This window comes from Dermacentor silvarum, chromosome 6 (assembly GCF_013339745.2).
Source record: "Dermacentor silvarum isolate Dsil-2018 chromosome 6, BIME_Dsil_1.4, whole genome shotgun sequence".
In the NCBI taxonomy this organism is placed as follows: Eukaryota; Metazoa; Arthropoda; class Arachnida; order Ixodida; family Ixodidae; genus Dermacentor; species Dermacentor silvarum.
In genome coordinates this window covers 7,377,304-7,397,492 of record NC_051159.1, presented here as the reverse complement: position 1 = coordinate 7,397,492, position 20,189 = coordinate 7,377,304, and the positions used below count along the sequence as shown (strand labels likewise).

Here is a 20,189-nt window from a genome sequence, read left to right as displayed (position 1 = left end):
GGTCGAGCGCTCATCGCGGCGCTGCACAAGAGAGAGAATGAGGCACGCGCGCTCCGTCATTTTCATACCACGGAACTACCGTGGCGCCCCCAGTGGAGTATGCAGCTGTTGCATAACCTGTCGAGTGCCGCTCCGGATTCTCAGAGGAGAGAAAGGGGGGAGCGAAGGGGAGGGGAGGGGGAGGGGACGCGCATGCGCTGTGGGGGTGTGGCACGCGGGACAACAGACAGAGCTGCCGGCAAGAAATGCTTCGCATTTAAAAAACTGTCAGCTCTTCCACTGGGGTGGAGATGGAAGACCAGTGAAGCTGTACTATGGTGGGAATTACGTATTTCCAATTATGACTATTAAGATGTGATGGTGTAATTGGTTATTTGAACTATTAAGGAATGAGAAATATATATGATCCGGTGGTTTTCATTTCTTTAGTGACCACAGGCACCATGGCCTTATGGTCGCTATGGTACACGTACCACAACATAGGGTGTACGGCAAACGTTGGCATGTTCTTCATAAACACGTCACCAACGCCGCGCGCATTCGGTGCAAACGCGGGCAAAACGCCATTGCTGTCGACAACAGTTGTGTGCGTTGTTTATGTGACCGCACACAACCACTGTCAAAACACTGGCTATGCAGCGGAACAGCTAAACGCCGTCGTCAACACTGTTACGGGAGAGGCGGGCGAGAGCCTAGAGATGCGAGTCCGCGGCACAGGCGGCAGAGGCCAGCAGGGCTGCGCATGCATCGCATTGGGATAGTGGGCACGCACACACACAGTCTAGGGTGCCTCGATGCCCTCCTCGCCCACCGCTCCCCTTCCAGTGGGAAGTCGCGTTTGCTCTTCGCCGTGCATTCGCTCCTTGTGAAAGCGCGCATCCCTTGCCTTCGCGCGCTTTCACTCGCACATAAGTCGCGTTTGCTCTCCGCCGTACCTTCGCTCCCCGTGAAAGCGCACGTCCCTCGCCCTTGCGCGCTTTCACTAGCACATAAGTCACGTTTGCTCTCCGCCGTACGTTCGCTCCTCATGAAAGTGCATGTCCCTCGCCCTCGTGCGCTTTCACTCACACATAAGTCACATTAGCTTTCCCCCGTACATTCGCTCCCCGTGAAAGCGCGCGTCCCTCACTCTTGCGCGCTTTCATTCGCACATACAGCATACGGCCAATGGACAGTTTTTTTCTATTGCCAGACGCGACATCAAAGAGTGAGCCCTTAACAGCTTCGCTGTAAAAAATATAATTCTGATATATAAAGTACTTGGTAAGATTTCAGGAGTTTTCAAGGCATTAAAAATGGCATTTTGAAACTCGGCGGACTTCGAGGACTGCTACAAATCCTGAAAAACTTCATTATAGAAAAGGGCACTCACTTCCTGCTTCTCAATGGTCGCCTGGTCCGTGATACGGGTCATGAGTTCAGTCATGTTGGTGTCTACCACCATACCTCCCATCACAAGCTCGTTCAAGATGTAGTGCACCTGAATTTGGAAACAAGAAAACGAGGGTTAGGTGGGATTCAAAATGCTTTTGTGCAAGTTTGTAAGGCTTGACTTCATGCCAACATAACACTGCCAGAACAGTTAGCAAACATTTTTCATTTTGGCAATCTCACTTCATTTATTACCCCTGAAGTGTTGAAACTGCAATTACACTCGCTCATGATGGCACTATTCAATGAGTTCTTTTTTTTTTTCAATCTAGTTTGTTCAACAGCTAGTCTAATAAAAACACAGTGTTGTTCAAAAATAAATATATGCACTTAGAGATTTACACGACAATGTGAGGTTATGGATGCTCAACATTTTAGCAATTATAGCTGTGATGGCTATCTCGTGAATTTTGAAACTTGAAAAGAATGCAAGCATATCTAGGGACTTTAAGTGCACTGATGCTTGCCAATATTTTTGCTAGGGCTTAGAGGGTCTCTCCTTCTATTAACACAAAAAACTGACAAGCCAAAAATGTCACGTCGCACAATCCTGTTGCGGTCAGAACGTATGTGTAGAATGCAGCTAGAAGTCTGGTGCTGTGCAAATATAATTTGGCCAGGGCTTTTATTTGTGATTACGAATGTGCTATGTGCAACTTTGTTAATTTATAATGCCTACAATGCTGCTGAGGCATCACAACAGGGCCGCGATTTTGTAGCGATGCCTTATGACTTATTCTATACTAGTCTTGTCATCCACCGCTCACGGCCGGCTGGTCCCATTGATAACGCGAGCGGACCGTCGCTATGACCACTGACAAAGTGCGATAAGTGCAAAAAGGCATTATTACCGGAAAGGCATCGCTACAAAATACCGACCCAGTACGGATATGTACCGCCTGACCTTTTGTTTACTTCAACATCACATTATTTTTACAAAAGGCATTGAAATGTGATGTATTTTCTGTTTCAGGGGCCTTTTGCAGTAGATTGTATGAAGAATGCCTCTACTACAATGTGGTACCACCAGCAAATTAGATCATTTCTACAGCACAAAAAAAATGAAATAACAAAAGTGTCTATTCATCAACCAACATAGAATCCTATGCTTTCTTTTACTTTTTCGAATGTTGTCTGTACTGAAAGTAGTAAACTACAACTAGTCCTGTCACCTCTGTTACTTCATACTGAGACACACAAACAGTGTATGACTACATGGCATGGTCTGCCACCTATTTCAGAGAAAAACTGACAACACACTTGTCTGAAGGTCAACAAAACTTTCCAACAGGACTATAACAAGCCTGTGCAAATGTTTTACCCCAAAAAACATTGCTCAAACGTGTGGACCACCAACAAAGTTGCAGATAAGAAGCATCTGCATATCCTCATACAGAGTCTGAACTGAATGGATGTCAGCCCATTTTTAATGCGATTAGCCTTCTTTGCCTACTTGAGCCGTTTTGAGCCTATCCATCTAGGGTCTTATGCCAACCCAGTGGCCCAAGTTGTCTACCAGCATGGGCCACTAGGTATGTGCTCTTCGTTGTGATGCCGTCGTAGACATTCTATCATCGTCATCCGACTCCCATCATGCTGTCATCGTCACGCCTTCTACACTGACCCAGTGGCCCAACAATCTTGGGCCATAAGGTATGTGCTTGTGGTTGTGTTGCCATCGTGGTTGCATTGTCATCATTCTAGCATTATCATTCGACTCTCATCACGGCATCGTTGTCATGCATTCGCTTTCATGCCATCGTCATGATGCCTTCGTGCTCGTTGCATCGTCGTTACTCCAGCTTCGTCACTGGACGTCATCATGCCGTCATCGTCAGGTCTTCTACGACAACCCAGAGGTGCAGATTGTCTAATAACTTAGGCCACTAGGTAGTATGTGACGGTCATAATGCCATCGTAGTCACTGCATCTCCGGCATTCCAGCATTGTCATCCGACTCTCGTCATGCTGTCGTCGTAATGCACTCATTGTCATACCATTGTCGTGAGGCCATCGCGGTCGTTCCATCATCATCATTTTAAGTTTGTCATCCAACTCTCATCATCGCGTCATCATCATGCCATCATTGTCACACAGTACAGCATAAACCGTATTATAAGTCGAATGGAAATATAGGTCGATCCTGTAAGTTTAGGTCAAAAAAAAGAGGAAAAAAAGAAAATAACTGAGAATCACATAAACGCCTTTATTTTTGAAGCGTGTGCTCACCCACCATCGGAGGACCTGTAGTCTGATGGTGGGTTCATTCTTCCGAAGTAGCAGCACTGTCCACGAAAGACGACCGTTTGTCACTGACCGCCTTCCACAGTGCGCGGTAGCAGCACAAAGTTTTCAAGTGTGTCCGTGAGTGTGTCCTCAAGCTGCGGATGAACCGCACTACGCCAACGAAATGACGTTTTGCATGGGTTGCACTTCAGCAGCTTTTTTTTCTGCGCTCTCCAATACCGCACACTTTTCTCCGAAACGCCAAACTGGCGCTGAATGGGCGTGTTGCCATTCACTTTGGCGAAGCCAAAAACTTTTATCTGAGTTGTATCTGAAAACTGCCTCCTCGTGCCGCTACTCATCCTTCAACGGGCAAAAGAATAATAATACTAAACAATTCAGACGCAACGTTGATCAGAACAGAAAAGTCAGAACGGATCGAATGCAGAGCACACAAAGGACACAGCGAGATGGGGAAAAAAAAAGCCCATGTAAACCGACGACGACTCCCATTCGGCTAAAGACCGCTACATAAGACAAGGAGTAACTTTATCTTGTTTTTTTTCATGAAAATATCTCGACTTATATTCCGGTTTATATGGTAGTCGTCATACGATTCTCGTCATGCCGTCGTTCTACCTTTGTCATCACTTCAGAAATATCATCCCATTGTCGTCATGCCGTCGTCGCCATACAATCTTTGTCAAGCCATAGACCTCATTCCTGCTTCGTCATTCTATCGTAACGCATGCTGTTGTCATTAAATCCTAACTATGCGGCCACTGTCATGCCAATGCTGTCATACCGTTGAGGTCGTGTCATGATCGTCTTTCCAGCTTTCTGATCAGGTAGGTTGTCGTCATACCGTCATCACACCACTGTTGTCATCCCATTGTCCTCATGTCATAGTGGTCATGCTGTCATTGTTATACCATCGTTACCATTTCAGAATTGTCATCTCATTGTTGTTATGCAGTCATCATACCGGCTTTGTCGTTCCATCGAATTCATTTCTTTTTCGTTATTTTATCATCGTCACTGCGTCGTTGTCAAAAAGTTTTCCGGCATTCCATCATACACATGGGCGACCATGTTGAGCGAGTACCCAAGCGAAGTGGGTAAATAGCAGGCACAGTGTATGTCATATGCAACCAAAGCAATCAAAGTCTCAGAATGACCACTACAGATTTGAAACAAACGTTACTGCAGAAATATGGTGTGTTGGTACATTGCTTGAATGATAAGTGCATTGCCATCCAAGACCTTCATTGTGTCTGAATCAATGCTGAATAAATAAATAAATAAATTACCATTGACAGTCACCATGAGACGGGTTCTGTCGTAATTTTTTTTCTGTGAAAAAAACCATGCCAATAAAGCCTCAACACCATCAGGATCTTGGTTTCATTGGCTCCGTGGTTTATGTGGTTATGACAACTGCCAGAATGGAAGGCTTCAGCATTAAAGGGACACTAAAGAGAACCACTAAATCAGTTTTGACTGATGAAGCACTCTTTCAAAACTCCATTTTTGTGAACATCGCGGTAATAGGTTCATTATTAGGAGAAAATTAGGCTCAAGATTTAATTCTTTGAATTTTGCACCGAAACCCCAGCGCCGATACCTTAGTGTGATGTCAAGGATTTCAGATTATGGCTTCGTATTTGGGCCGTTGTGACTCCACAAATGTTTTTGAAAACTTGCATATAGATTAGTCTTTGGCTGTTCTAAAAAACAGTGTAGTCCACTTTTACCGATTAAAAATTAAACAGACCAGAGCAGACGCCATCAAAATCTGAATGTTCATAGCGAGCTGGTCCGCGAGCTTCAAGGCGGCGTTCTCGCATCTTTTCAGTCTTACCGAGTCGGTCAGTTTTCAGTCTTACCGTGGTAACAACGACTTTTTCTACATTTCTTTTTTTTTGCAATTCTTTTTTTAATTTAGTCAATGTACTTTATGGGCCTCTATTTGAGCCCTGTTTCCCATATTAAAAAAAAATTGTCATCGGAATGCGATTAGCATTCAACCAATGTAGCAACATGCCGTATTGATAGAGATACGTTTATTTAGGAATTTATAATGGTCATTTTGAGAATTCCGTACCTTTGGCTAATAAAACAAGTTCTTTCCGGTATCAGCCCACTTTGCTAGGACACTCGCAAACCAAGGTCGGTCTTAGGGCACGGGCCTCAATTTGAGCCTTATGCCCCACCTTTCAAGTGCTCAGGAGTTACACTATTAGCAAACCTTTACTAGTGTGAGTGAGAGAGAAAACTTCATTGGAGGTCCGGCAAAGACACGAACTCATCGCGCACTGACTAGTCCCACGTCGGGACCGGCAGGTCTAGCCCACCGGCCCGGACGCGAGCAAACCTTTACTAGTCTTCTCGCATTACCACTGCCTGCGCTAGTGGCTTCCAGATATTCGGGATACTTACATTGTAGCCTATATAACAGCCTGGCCAACAGTTGTATGCTGCCTTTTCAAACACTTGTCTGTCTGCAGCTCGAGTTGGCTGCTCCAATCTGGTCAGTCTGCTACAATAATTTCATTAACCTTCTAGAATCTGTGCAGAATATATAGGTGCACTTGTTTTTCTCCCAAAATTGTGAATATCACTCTAGCATGACAGAAGTATAAAGCATGTTCCCTCACTTCCATCTTTAAATGCTCATTATTTCATGATCACTCATCTACTAGTGCAGCTCAATGTATCTTGAGTGTCGCTTTAGCTTTACCTGCTCGGAGTCAGAGGAGTGCGCAGTAGGGGCAGCAAACTCCTGTAAAGAGTGGCGAGGAAACAGCAAGAAGTACCACCTCCCAGTTAAGTTTCATCTACAGGAAGAGACAACACAGTTGGGCAAAGAGCATATTTTCTATGCTGAAATGCGACAGTATTAACTTCCTTGTAATCGACGGTTGACTACAGTTTACTGCTTATAAATGGGATGAATTAGGTCATCGGAGCTGGTACCGTGTTTTAATGCAAAAGTGTTAAGGGCCCCGTGCCACAGAAAATCCGGTGTCAGCATCAGCGCCCCATGAGTGAAAATTCCATTATATATTTATGTATATGTATATGCCACATCTTGCTATATTACATGCGGTTATGTGGGTTATATTGCCACACCATTCTACCACGAAAGTTGCTCACACCTAGTCTTACATTCTTGACAAAGTCATTCCTCAGAATTTGGAGAACGACAGCCCACAAACAAATGTCATGAAACAAGACGCCGACAGCGAATGTATTTTATGTTAAATCTTCTAAGACTGAAATATTAAAAGTGCAAAACAATAACAGAAACCAGAAAATGATGTCATTATTTTTTTTGCACGGCTGTGCACTGCCTCCGGGATCGGCCCATGCAAGAGGCCGCGTTTCTACCAGAAAGCTCACCTTTGTCCATAGCGTTCCCCGCCAGCGTTTCCCGGTAAACACTACGGTTACATAAGCTGCAGTTGCCACGAAACGTGAGAAACAGTCAGGGATCTTTGAATGCTATTGCATTCCACTCTTAAAGGCGAAGCTTAAGCATCCTCCAAGTTTTCCGCAGTGGTAGTGCCAATCATACCCCTATGTTTACACGAGTTTCTTGCTAATGACAGCAATGTTACCAGTAAAACATGGGTCTTGTACATTTTTATACACTGTTTGAACACTTTGGCTTCAATGAATATCTGCTTTTGATGTCTCTTTAACATGCAGACAACCTCAATGAATATTTCTGCTTTACTTAAAGAACACTATGACTTTACAAAAGCCAAGAATGTGCACTTTACTGACCTGGTCCACGTGAAACACGAGGTCAAGCTCACAGACATTTTCAAAGGCCTTATCAAGAAGCTCTACCAGGACCTATAATGAAAATCAGAAATCGATTAGCATACATGTTAATAAAGCGTACGTTAATGAGCACATACAGCATAAGCGAGAACCATATGGCAGTTTGCTATTGTGTTCTCATACTTCCTAATTATGCAGAGTATCCTGTCAAATAAAAAAGTCGCAGTTTCGCCCAAAAGGCGAAGCATCAATTGCGATAGCAAATTAGTAGAGAGCTATACGAAGTAAGGGTAGTAGTTTTATCGGCTGCACAAACTTGGACGCATTTGCTTACTAACTTAATTAACAAGCATGGTGTCAGCACACACAAGCAAACATGAATAGATCACACTCAATGACCGCAGACAAGCACTGTCAAAACTCTGGCGTGAACAAGCGCCGCAGCAGCAGCGACCGAAGGTTCGTGCAGTCTATCGCTTCAACAGAAACTGAGCGGCGAGAGCATAGCGCATACAAAGGTAAGAGCCGTGTGGAGATCACTTTCAAGATACGGTGCATGCGACAGCCCGCAGCCGCACAAAGTACAAGTATGCAGTTGATGGCAGAGTAGAAGCCGCGCCCGCTCACTCCCGCGCTGCCTTCCGACTTTCCTCCTTTCGCGTGGGAGATTCAGTCACCAGTTCCCCCTGCGCCCGGTCGCAAGATATGCATTTGGCGCCACAGCTAAACGTCGCCTCCCCTCCCTCCCTGCCATTGCCCCATGGCCGTTTGCGCGACGGAAGATGCCACGCTTGCTCTCTGCCGTGCGTTCGCTCGCCGTAAAGCGCGCGTCCCTCACGCGTTTTCACTGGCGCATACAGCATACGGTGTGCGGCGACTATTTTATTGCCGTCGGACTTTATACGGAACCTCACGGCGAGGCAGAAATGCACTTGGAGTGTCCATATGATTGCTATTGCAATAAAAGCAAGAAAGAAGGCAGACCCTACACACTGTGGGAATCAATGCAAAGCATTTTGCAGGTAGCCGGCTATCCAGCATTGCTTCGTGTTATGCAAAGCCAGTTATCATATAGAACAACATATCTGTGCAAGGCAAGCAATCCGCCTTTTTTATGTTCTCGTGCTGCCCTCTGCCACACGCTACTGGAACTGTTTTGGAAGGGTGCCGGGGATTTCGCCGGTTGATTTGTGCACCTGCGCCCATGTTGAGTGAGCGTCGGTTGTGCGTTTCGTGGACCGCGAATAATTATTAATGACTTCTCTGGAGCAGCATGTCATTCCTGGACGCAATGTAGCACTCACCGACTACTGGGTGAGCAGGCCTGAGTGCACTGTTGTGCAAACAGTGCTGCCGATAGAGGCACACTGAGTTCCGTCTGCCAACGTGGCTGCCTTTGAGTTTATTGTCGCTGATTTCTGCCCTTTGAGCTCGCTTTTTGTATTCTTTTTAAACAATCTTTGGACATTTCGCACATTCAAGAAGTCTTCGAGCGCAGCCTTCCACGCCGGATTTATCAAAGCGGTGCACTTGTATACATCGACATCTACAGCCACAGATCGAATCGTTAGTGTCAAATATAGGAGCGAAAGTACATCACTGATATGAAATAATGTTAAAACGCAGCAAAACATACATATCTGCGCATATGAGCCAATGTCCCACCGTGAGATGAGTCAATATGATGAGTCAACTATGTACTTAAACAACAGCAACTGTGATCCAGTTACATATATTACGGGCTGTCCATTTATTACTGATTCTCGCTTTTCTTTAACTTCATCATACTTACAGTTTGCGCATGCTATAAAGCATTATTAGAGAAATCTGTGTTCACATGAGTGCTCATTCATAGGTCGTGTTGTCCTTTCGCGAAAACGCGGATGCCATCACTGCTGAGCGAGAGGGTTGTTTATGCTGCTTTACCGAATGCACCGTCTCTTGTTACCAGTTTGATACAGAGGCAAACAGTACATTACTGGAATTGAGAAGTGTGTCAGCATAACAACACGTACAGATCCAACCATCTACGTAGCAAATGCGACCAGCAGCCTATGGGTACAGTGATGTACCGGTGTTGGCACAGCAGGCGCTGTGTCGCCACTTGCCGCTTACTGTGTACACGCCATGTGAAGAGTCGTTGATTTCAAATCAGTAAGGCCTGAAACGAAGAATAAAAGCAGTTTCCTTCGCCCTAACTGCTTACCTTTCAGTTAAGGTGCACCGGTAGCAGGTGCAAGAACTCGACGGCACCAAGCCTAACCTTTGCAAAACACAATCAACACTGGCTCACATTTAACGTTCTCGGTATGAGAGAAATGAAGCTTATGCATTTTAACTCCGTAGGTATCTTTGACTCATTTTGAGCACTTTAGAATACAATTATATATACATATGTGTATATTATACGATCATATATGCAAGCGAAGGCGCTGCAGACATATCGCGTAGTCAGTCCGACGGCCGGTCGCATGGGGTTCAGTCGAACGATGGTCGGCATGCTGATTTGTCGGTGCCGTCGACAAGAAAGCCCATCACAGTAAAACTCGCGCTCGTTGGCTACATCGTTGTCGGCCTGGTATGATAAGATGGTCTCAGCGACCCAGACCAATTGCTGGCGTGAGCATCTTGTCAGTCTCGTATCGACCCAGTATTACCGCGTCTTAAACGAGTAGGTGAACTCAGGCGCGAAACATGACGCCGGAGAAAAATGATGGCAGGAGAGAAGCCAGAGCTCAGGTGATTATTTCCAAAATGCAGCGGTTGGAGGGAGTCCTATACGTGGATGCGTCCCTCGTCAAGTGCAGCAGCAAAGCAGCGGTGGTGGTAACCGACGGGGAACGATTGATAAACAGCGCTGCAGTCAACACCAGAGAGTCGGCGACAGCCGAGGAAGTGGCCATAGCCCTGGCGCTCGTCCAACCGGGTGCCAGGGTAGTGGTTACCGACTCCAAAAGAGCTTACGGCGGCTACAGGAAAGGGGTGATCTCCTCAGAGGCAGCCGCAATATTAACGAAGAAAAGGGCACCGGAGCGAGCCGTAGAGCTCGTATGGGTGCGTGCCCACACAGCGGTAGCCAGCAACGTCATAGCCGATTACCATGCCCGAGCGATGACCCTCCGGGCAGGGCAGGACGCCGACACCACCAACCCGGTGCTCACGTACAGAGAGATTAGCTCCGAGTATAGGGAGGATCGGCGCACCTTCCCTGAGCCGCACCGCACCCTGAGCAGGGAACAACAAACAATCATCAGGCGCATTCAGGCGGGTTCACTTACCCACCTTGCCCTGACGAATAAATTCTACCCAGAAACCGAAGAGGACATTTGTCCATTTTGCAAAAACAACACAGGCACCCTCGCACACATGCTGATGGAGTGCACGTCACTCAAATCCCCTATACCCCCCATCCCGCCTCCGTCCCCCACTACCCCACCCCATGAGCGATGGGAGACCTTACGGTCCAGCCCCACCCTGTCGATTCAGCTCGCGCTGGCGGCTAGGGGCCAGGAGCTGCTGGCCGTATATGGGTCCCGAAACCAGGGAACTGTCCCGTCCATCGTCTGAGAAGACGCCGTCATTTGAGCTCCAATAAATGTTTTTCTCTCTCTCTCTCTCAGGCGCGTGCCGCCATGCTGCAAGAAGACTTCACCAGTAACGTGATGATTTTAAGAGTCGCCCAAGTGTAGTGCAGGGGTTTTTCGTTAAATTTGCCAGCCATCAATGAAAGGTGGCAACTACGTGGCTCAGGGTGCAGTCCAGACCACACAGTGGTCAGGAGCTGCAGTTACGCTGCTAACGATTTTAGCAACGCACTGACGTCGCGGTACCAGTGGAGTTTCAACGCGGTATACAGCACGAGTGTTTGCCGTAGCGCATGTCCGAGCACTTTTTTTTCTTTTCTGGGGGATCTTTCCTCGAGACCGGGCCACGCGGCTGTGCGTGTGTCCCTTCCAAAACATTTTGCGACTATTCCACTAGGGCAGGGCGCATGCGTCGTCGCACCGTGAGAGAGGTGGATTGTGTGTATGAGGACAGCAACACAATGACCACGTTGAAGGCGGTCGTATGACGACAACAGCATGATTTCTTCTGCAGCTGTTCAATACAATTATGTGTCTCAGTTGAGGTTGTGTGCGTGATTAGAGCAGCAAGGTAAGGTTGACAATGATAGCATTAAGTCTGATTCGTAGTCCATCAAGGAAACGTTACAACCTATTCTGTTACAAGCTGGACTGATCGTGAATTCGATACAGTGTCACACAGCAGCTACATACTCCTAGCTGCTATTAGAGAAGCACTGGAGAATGTGAGCCTATTCAAAAAGCACAGGGTAACACAGCGCCTCAAAGCACTAGCTGCCCCAAAGGAAGAATGTGGAAATTGGCATGCTCTCACTTATGTATAAAACTTGTTGCTATGCGTTTTGATACAGACAAAAGACTGTTTATTAAGGTGTTCCATTCCTGCATCTGCGGCCTAATAAAAACTGGCATGTGCGCACATGCTCTCACATTAGGCTAATTAATTGAGAATTAAGGCTAATTATTGCTATCCAATTTGGTGCACCTACCAATCAATTCAAAGAGCTCAGTATCATTGGCACATGAGAAGTTTGCCTGAATCTTTGTCCTATTGAATACACCTTCGGGTTTTTTTGCTGGGCGATTCCTCTTCGATCCCATCATTTGGCATGTAATTTTCTTTTTTATTGAGAATGCCTGACTGTTCCATCACGAGTTTTAACCCACTCTGCAATGTCTCTGTGTTGCTGCATAACATCAAAAAGCAGGCAACTACATATTTAGCACGCCTGAGGAAAGACTTGAGCGACCAGCAATTAAGTTAAACCTGCTTATAACGAAACTCCATATAACGAATTCTTAGATATAATGAAGTTTTTCTATTCCCCGCCGTTACTCCATAGAAGCACATGTATTTGAGACCTCTACGTAACGAAGTGGCAGTGGGAGACCCCCTCGAAATAACTAATTTTCCCAGCTGACATCCTAGACATTTCGCCCCAAATTTTGTCACTGTTGGGCAAGCAGCAACCGGAAGCACCTTCTCCACCGCGACGGAATGCAAAGCGGCCGCGGCGCGCTTGGCACACTCGAATTCACGGCGACTGCGAGACGAGAGCGAGGTGTGAGCGTGCGCGAGGCGGGCCTGCCTCGCGCACGGGTCCAAAAATTGCCTGCGCGTTAGAATCGAGTACGACCCTAAATTTGTGCTACCATATCGCCATCGGCATTTCAATATGGCCGCCTCCTACGCACTTCGAGCCTAGCTCCTGTAGCTTCGACCAAGTGCTGTAGTACGTGTGCTTAGGCATTAGTCTACCAATTTAGTTAAACAGCGAATGTTTACAAGTTTATACGGCCGATAAAACTACTATCTTTACTTCGTATAGCTGTCTGCTAATTTGCTGTTGCAATCGATGCTTCGCCTTTCGGGAGAAATTGGGACTTTTTTGTTCATCGCAACTTTAGTGTATTGGGAGTAAATCTTGAGCGATAGTTGTATTTCTGTATGAAAGCATGAGGTGCGCGGTACTGTAAAGGATTTTGTTTTACTCTCTTTTAGTCACGTAAAACGGGTGCGCGTTACAATGGAGGGCGCGTTAGAATCGAGTAAATACGGTAAGCGTTTCTTTTTCGAATTATTCTTGCCGAACCTGCATATAACGAAATCCTCTTTATGACGAAGTTTTTGGGAATTAGTCAATTTCGTTATATCCTCGTTTAACGTGCTATGAATTCCTCCACTCTGTGCTGCTTCTCTCTCTTGGTGTAACACGATTTGTCAGAAGTAGTGTGGATTTGTCAGATGAAATGTGGATTTGTCAGAAGCAATGTCGATTTGTCAGAAGCAATGTGGAAGCACAGTTGCCATAGGAACTGGTTGCACATTTTGAGTTCAACACATACTGTCAGATTTTGCTATCTTATTTTCATTTGCATAGCACCCTGCTTAAGTGTGCTCGATAGGAATGCGGTAATCTGCGTCAGTTCAATATTTGTGCTTATTGTCGCCTAGATGGAACTATAAGGAACTTGCATAACGCCGACAACCCTGTGCTGCAATCAGGCAACACTGGTTTTCGGTTGTCATTATGAGGGATAGACTCGGGCAGGCTTTAGTAGTCGATCGTCTGCCCCACTGCATTCCGTTTTGTTTTGCATTTGCTGTTTCTCCAACATTTCTTCACGAATATTCGACATGTGTGCAGCTATGCAAGCTCTGTGTCTAAGTGTACAGTTCCAGCCGTAAGGCGCACAAGTGCACAAAATTCAATCTGGCGGTCAATGCACTGACTTTACCTGTAAAATTTTCCAGCATGCTGCACTGCCAACCGTTCACCTGAATTTCACGCTAATTGTAACAGTCAAGTAAAACAACTTTTATTCACGGTCACTTAGTACATTGAAAGCAATGTGTACAGCGCAGATGTGGCTAGTTATTCCTTTTGTCACATTCATGAGATTTAGCACCACTGTAATGAGCTGCGTCCCTCGCCTAAAGTCAAGTATGCAACAGTGCTCGGCCACGTTTCTTGAACCAGGGCCGAGATGCCGGCCAACGGAGGCTACAACTAGTTGGCTCAATCATATGGCCGAATACCCTAGTGTTTACGAGGCCACACTTTGACCGTGCAGGATTGCTGCCCCAGTACACAAGATGTTGTAGCATGCTGCGCTTCCTTTTCAATGACCTAAGGCTTGGCAATGAAGTTGTAGCTTGTGCAGTCAAGGCCTCTCCATCGCCACTATCATGTTGCAGTAGTAAATGACGCATGTCAGCATATGCCAAGATATACCACCCATCATGTTGCGGGGAACCAAACTTGCATTCACAGAGCCGTGTTATGCGGCGAACACACTACATGTACGTCAGTACACCACTGAAAATTTCAGAAGAATTTCAGTTGAGAGAGCGCGGCCACAAACCTACAAACATCCTGTGCTCACCTGCATGTCTATCATTCACGATGGTGGCGGGAACCCAATGCACGCATAGGGTTGTCGGCATTATGCAAAAGGTCTATGGAAGGTGTGCAAACACTAAACATGGCCAATGGAATCTCAGACATTTCCAGCACATGGTTGCACGTATACAGTCGAGACTCGTTATAATGAAGTCGCATCTGACACGCAAATAATTCCTTCTTATCTGACATTCGTTAACAAGCATATATTTGTTGCATGCAGATGTCGGCAAGAAATATTTTAGTTTTACTTCGTTATATCCATTATTTTATTATGTCCGTGTTTGGTATACTGAGATTCAACTGTACAGAATTGCTTTGTTGTGCAAACGTTGATCGCTGTCAAGGATAAGATATTGTAATGCACAGGGCCAGAGAGCAAGGCGAAATAACATAGCCCTCGTGTTGTTTTTGTCTTCCTCTCTGGTCATGCGTCTGGTCTGGGCGGAATTAAAAGACATGACAAAAGAAGACAGACACACAAGGACACACACGGTGCTAACTTCCAACAATGCCGAAAATTAATGCCGAATATTTAACGTGCAACAAAATCTGTTTATGCAATGCATTCGAGCTGGTTGACGACACGTTCTACTTCACTGACAGAAAGGAACGATGCTGAAACTATGACCTCCGAGATGGTGTTGCATCATGTGTTGTGCAGATGACAGCGTGGCACGTGTCACAGTCTTAGAGGCCATGCGAAACCACAACACATGTAGCGCTTCGGTAAAGCGTTATGTAGTTGGGAGAGCACTTCTGTACATAGGTGCCCACCATGTTGTACTGCTACGGTTAAGCAAAGTTGCAGCTCCACAGGCACTTCTGTATTTGTTTTGCAACGTTTTCATTATGTGTGCCACAGTCTTACATAGCACAAGGGAGCTGGAAGCCACTTGGTGCACTTTGAACACCACATGCAAGAACTGAAACTGGGCTCGTTGGTACATTTCTATCGTGGTATCACGGGCTCAAGGAGTAGTTATGTGTTCTGTTGGTGCCCATGACACCACCTGTAAGCACTGGCCATAGAGGGAAGCTTTGCTTATCAATTTTGGAGTGTTCTGAAGCATCAGTGCGAAGGGAGGATAAGGCAGAGGGCTAGAAGCCGACATAATGAAGCACTCAGCTAATAACCACTGCTTTATTGCTTGCTTGCTCCTTTGATGCTAGATGAAGTGCACATGCAATGAGAAAGAAAGGACCATAATGCTTCATCAAACACGTGCCTAGCAACAGCATTCGGGTGAGAGATATACAATGTTAGTTCAGCGCTTGGTTGTGTCTGCTTTTTGCTCTTGGTGTCACACCTTGCTGCTTCATAATAAACCATGCATCGACCGGCCCGAGTGAACACAATTTTTTTGGAGGACAACCTTTTGAAATCTCCTGGAAGATATGTCTTCTCTTCCCAATTTTCTTTAGGGCGCAACAAAAGGCAGCAGCTTCAAACATGTCGAAAGGCCAAGCATAGTCTCGTGAAACGCTGAAAATACATACCTGAATCAAGTCCAAGATGCCCAGCTCACTCTCGCTGGAGTCGGCGCAGAATACTATGAACAGAGTAGCGTAGCGACGGTAGATAATCTTGTAGTCAGAATTTTTTACGAGACTGAAAAAAAGTGAACAGAGGTGCCCGTAAAATGCGTGATGCGAGGCTTTCAAAAGGACGGAACAAAAACGCACTGAAAATGCTTCCCACCATCTGCCGTCTATGTTAACCTTGTGATGCTTGACGTATCACATATGCTACGCACACTTTGATGCGTCATATTTCTGGCTTAAGCACAGGAAGTTTATAGCATAGCTTATAGTAGCGTTTTCGATGTGCTGGAGTGAGTTGTTGATAGTTGAGCAAAGCAATTGCTAATTACTATAGCAATTAGGCTTCATCTTTATTATTTCATTGTTTTTTTTTGTACAAATGTAGTCTCCATGGCCAGAGATAAGGGTAAAACGTTAACGAGGGTTGCAATGTGGGCTTGTTGGTAACGCATCTTGAAAAGGTTTACTTACCATAGCGCAGTTAAAAGACAGGACAAAAGAAGACACACAAGGACACACGGTGCTAAACTTTCAACATTGTTTTACTATCGAAAACCAGGTTGTGCTTATACTCTCAGCCATTATGAGTCACAGCCACGTGTACATGCTAAACAATCAAAGCAAAAATTTTATACAGCGATATCTCAAGGCATGCGCGAAAATTTCAATTCTTTATCAGAGAGAGCTAATGACAGCTTACTGATACAGAGCAGCAATCTGCTCAGCTTCTATTATAAGTCTAGTTAGTTCGCACTTACTTCTACCAGTAATGGCTGTTGAAAAGAGAGGGGAGTACTGATGCTGCTCACAATGAAGGCAGAGAAACCCATCTGATGCACCTTTGACGACCTTATTTTTGTGTTCCCGCACTCTATCATTAATGCATCTGCCCAACGTAACACTTGCAGTCTTGCACTCTACAAACTTGATTCTGTGTTTTACTTGGCAGCTAAGAGCACTTTCTTTCATAAACAGCTAAATATATTTCGGGTTATGTGCAAAATACCTCAATATAATTATGAAGCAAGCTGTACGGGGGGACTTATGTTTAGTTTTGACCGCCTGGGGTTCTTTAACATGCAGCCAAATCTAAGTACACAAGCATTTTTGCATTTCACCCCCATTGAAATGTGACTGCCATGGCTGGGATCAAACATGCAACCTCGCTCAGCAGCACTTCTCATAGCATCACAACAGTGAAAAGGTTCTTCTAAATTTCGTTGAAGGGGAACTGTATGGACATTACAAGTTTAACAACAAAATGAGCTTCGGTACTGCAAACTGCCTTAAGAAGCTATATTACGAGACTATCCCGATACGAAAAAGAAGTGTGTATAATGTGATTCAATTTATGTAATTTAATGTCCCAAAGTAACACAGAGGCCACCTATTCACACGGGTGCTTTTAAAGTCCTTTGAACCAAAGATCCTTTACTTCACAGGAGGATGTGTGCTTTGAAATGCCAAGCCTAGAGGACGTCTGACAGAAGAAAACAATATTTTGCATAAATATGGAAGTTCAATCTTCACCTGTGAAAAACAAGTTTCAGCGCATTATAGAAGTTTATAAGCACTAAACGCTTTCATGACACCCGCAATCTCAATCATAAACATACCGGTACAGCAGCACCGGCATGGCCTGTTGCTAGCAGCAACATCAACGCAACATGGGTGCTATGTGTGATTTGGTTATCAGCTGCTACGCATCAAACTGTCGCCATTGTTTTTCTGCACGTCGTTAGCTTCTTTCATCCCTCGTCATTTTTGCATTTTAGGATATGTTGCGGTTTCTGTTAAGGGCTTTAGCAGAGGCCAGCTGGAGACCTTGTAGCTCTGACACATATACCTTGAACTAATGTTCCTTTGAAAGCTCTATGCTTATTAACTTCAAAGGACCTTTGGTATGGCCGTGTTACTGAGGTATGCCCCATTGGAAGCCTTCGGATTCATTCTGATGGCTCATATTACAAATGGTGGCGTCCACCATTTCAATCATGAATGAACAGGCATTTGTGAAAGCAAGGTCTGCTCACAGACAAGACAACAAGATTTATTTATGTTGAGTGAGGCCAGATAAGAGCTATAGTTTTGTGTATGTGTCTCTCGCAAGTATGAGCAGGTTAAAGAAATCCAGTGAATCCCAATTTCCTAACATATGATGGTATGGGCAAGAATGCTAATGCACTTGTCTTAATGTGCTGCACACAGGCAGCGTTGTTGGCAGTTTCATCGCCAATGACATTATACAATGCCCTGGAAACCGCTGACATACACTGTGGCCTTTGTCAGCTGCCCTTGGTAGTAATGTACTATTTGTCTCGAGATGGTGTAGATCCACATTTTTGTGATTGTGAACAAGGCACCCGTACTGGGCGCCGAAACGTCAATCTGTTGTTTTTGTGTTCTTCAGTTGGCGAGTGTACGTTTATACAGCCAGATCCACATTTTAAACGCAGAATACTGTCTACCAATTGACCAATCGGATGATTGTTGACATAACAGATTGTACTACAGAGGGAAACAAGTTCGGTTGTCACAATATTACCAGTCAGTCAAAATTACTGAAGAGTCTTCAACAGCACAGTATTTCTCGCAGTGCTTAGGCCTTAAAACGTGACACTTTTACAGGCAAATGACAGTAATGCCTCTGTGGTGAACAGTAGTAGAACGATTAATGTTGCTGGAGCCAACATTTCTGCAAGAGGACTTGTCGTCAACAGGGTTGCTGCCCTGATAAAGACAAATTTCCTTGTTGAAACATTAGCACCAGCAACATCCCTTGTTCAACCACTGCTCATCACTTTAAACCTCCAGTTTCTGTAAACGTCTGTTAGGTATATAAGTACCTCCAGTGCTAAGATATACTTGCATTTTGCAATATTTCTTTGCACATTTCTAGCTTCTCGTGATTGGGAGACTCACGGTGCAAGTCCCATAAATGCCTATAATTTCATCACCTGAATGGCCCGCAAACTGTGAGCTAAGCCGCAGACGGCAACCACAAAAAACACTCAAGATCCAACGCAATGTTAAAATTTAAAAGAGGCGAAGCTTGTTTGAAGAAACGAGCACGAACGTCAAACCCCCGACGGTGAGGCAAAAAAAAAAAAAAAGAAAAAAAAAAGAAAAGAAAGAAGAAAAAAATGTTTTTCACTTTATAATTTTCTTCAGCTGCAACCTAATTATGCGTCGTATCTTTAGTTGAACATTATATTACGACCTTTGTGGACAGCGGTGGCCGGAGAAACATGGGAGAACATCGTTGCAGCCCTGCGCTTTAGGAAGATGTGTCGACGTCACTAGGTTCGCATATGTGCGAAATCTCAATTCCCAGATCCACCAAAACATTGCCACAGTAGATATATCTTACGAATGCTTAATCTTCAACAGAGTTACAGAGCTAAGTACAGTTTAGTAGTCAACTCACTCTCCACCTTCAAGGAAGCTGCAAACGTCATCTGCTCGCCTGGAAACAAGTTGAAAAACCTCGCGTATAATGTGTTGTTGCTCCTCTTCATGCTGAAATTATTCAAGAAGACGACTGTTTAAAAAAAAACGAAAGAGAGTGTATCACACCCGGAACACCAGTACAAATGAACACGCCCCCCGGCCTCACGTAAGTGTGCCCATGAGAACAGTACTCACGAAATGTTCGTAGAATTTTGTCAACCTGATCTTTCCATATTGGTTAAATATTAAGATTGCTTTAATCATTCTTGCAAGGTATAGTGCGAAATAACTGAAAAAACCTAAACTATAAGCAAACTGCGAACGCACATCGACGCCTCACGCGGTCACATGCTTTTGTTTACCGAGTGCCGGCTAGTAACGACTTTGTCAAAGGCTACGTAGCCGTAACGTCGTCGCTAGCCATTGCTACGATACTCAAAATCGAAACTTAACTGATCTTGACTCGCTGTTCTAGAGCTGACTGTCGTACAGGTAACGTAATTGTTGCAAGGAACTGAGAACAATGCCTGAGAAACATTGCTACTACGTAGAAATTAGTCTCACAGTGCTTAAATAACAACACTATTGTACCACAAGCAGCAATACTAGCGGTGTTGTGCCTAGCTCTTGCGTCTGAATTTGCAAATAAGCGAGTGCAGTAACACACAGGGTAGTCCAAATAATCATGCGTAAAATTCAATAAAACAACAGAAAAATATTTGACGCGCAATATTACCCAGCTCAAGGAAAGAATAGTAAA

The 20,189-nt window shown here is 45.0% G+C and overlaps 1 protein-coding gene and 1 long non-coding RNA gene across 3 annotated transcripts in view; one reads left to right on the top strand and one right to left on the bottom strand.

Annotated features, from left to right (window-relative positions):
* Positions 1-20,189, top strand: part of LOC119455269 (cysteine dioxygenase type 1) — a 289,109-nt gene that overhangs the window by 161,664 nt on the left and 107,256 nt on the right. The window lies entirely within an intron of this gene.
* Positions 1,420-19,661, bottom strand: LOC119455268 (uncharacterized). The gene is made up of 4 exons (XR_007467440.1): positions 19,625-19,661; positions 19,407-19,498; positions 7,447-7,518; positions 1,420-1,480 (listed from the first exon to the last, which is right to left on the bottom strand). It is a non-coding gene; the product is annotated as an uncharacterized LOC119455268 (long non-coding RNA).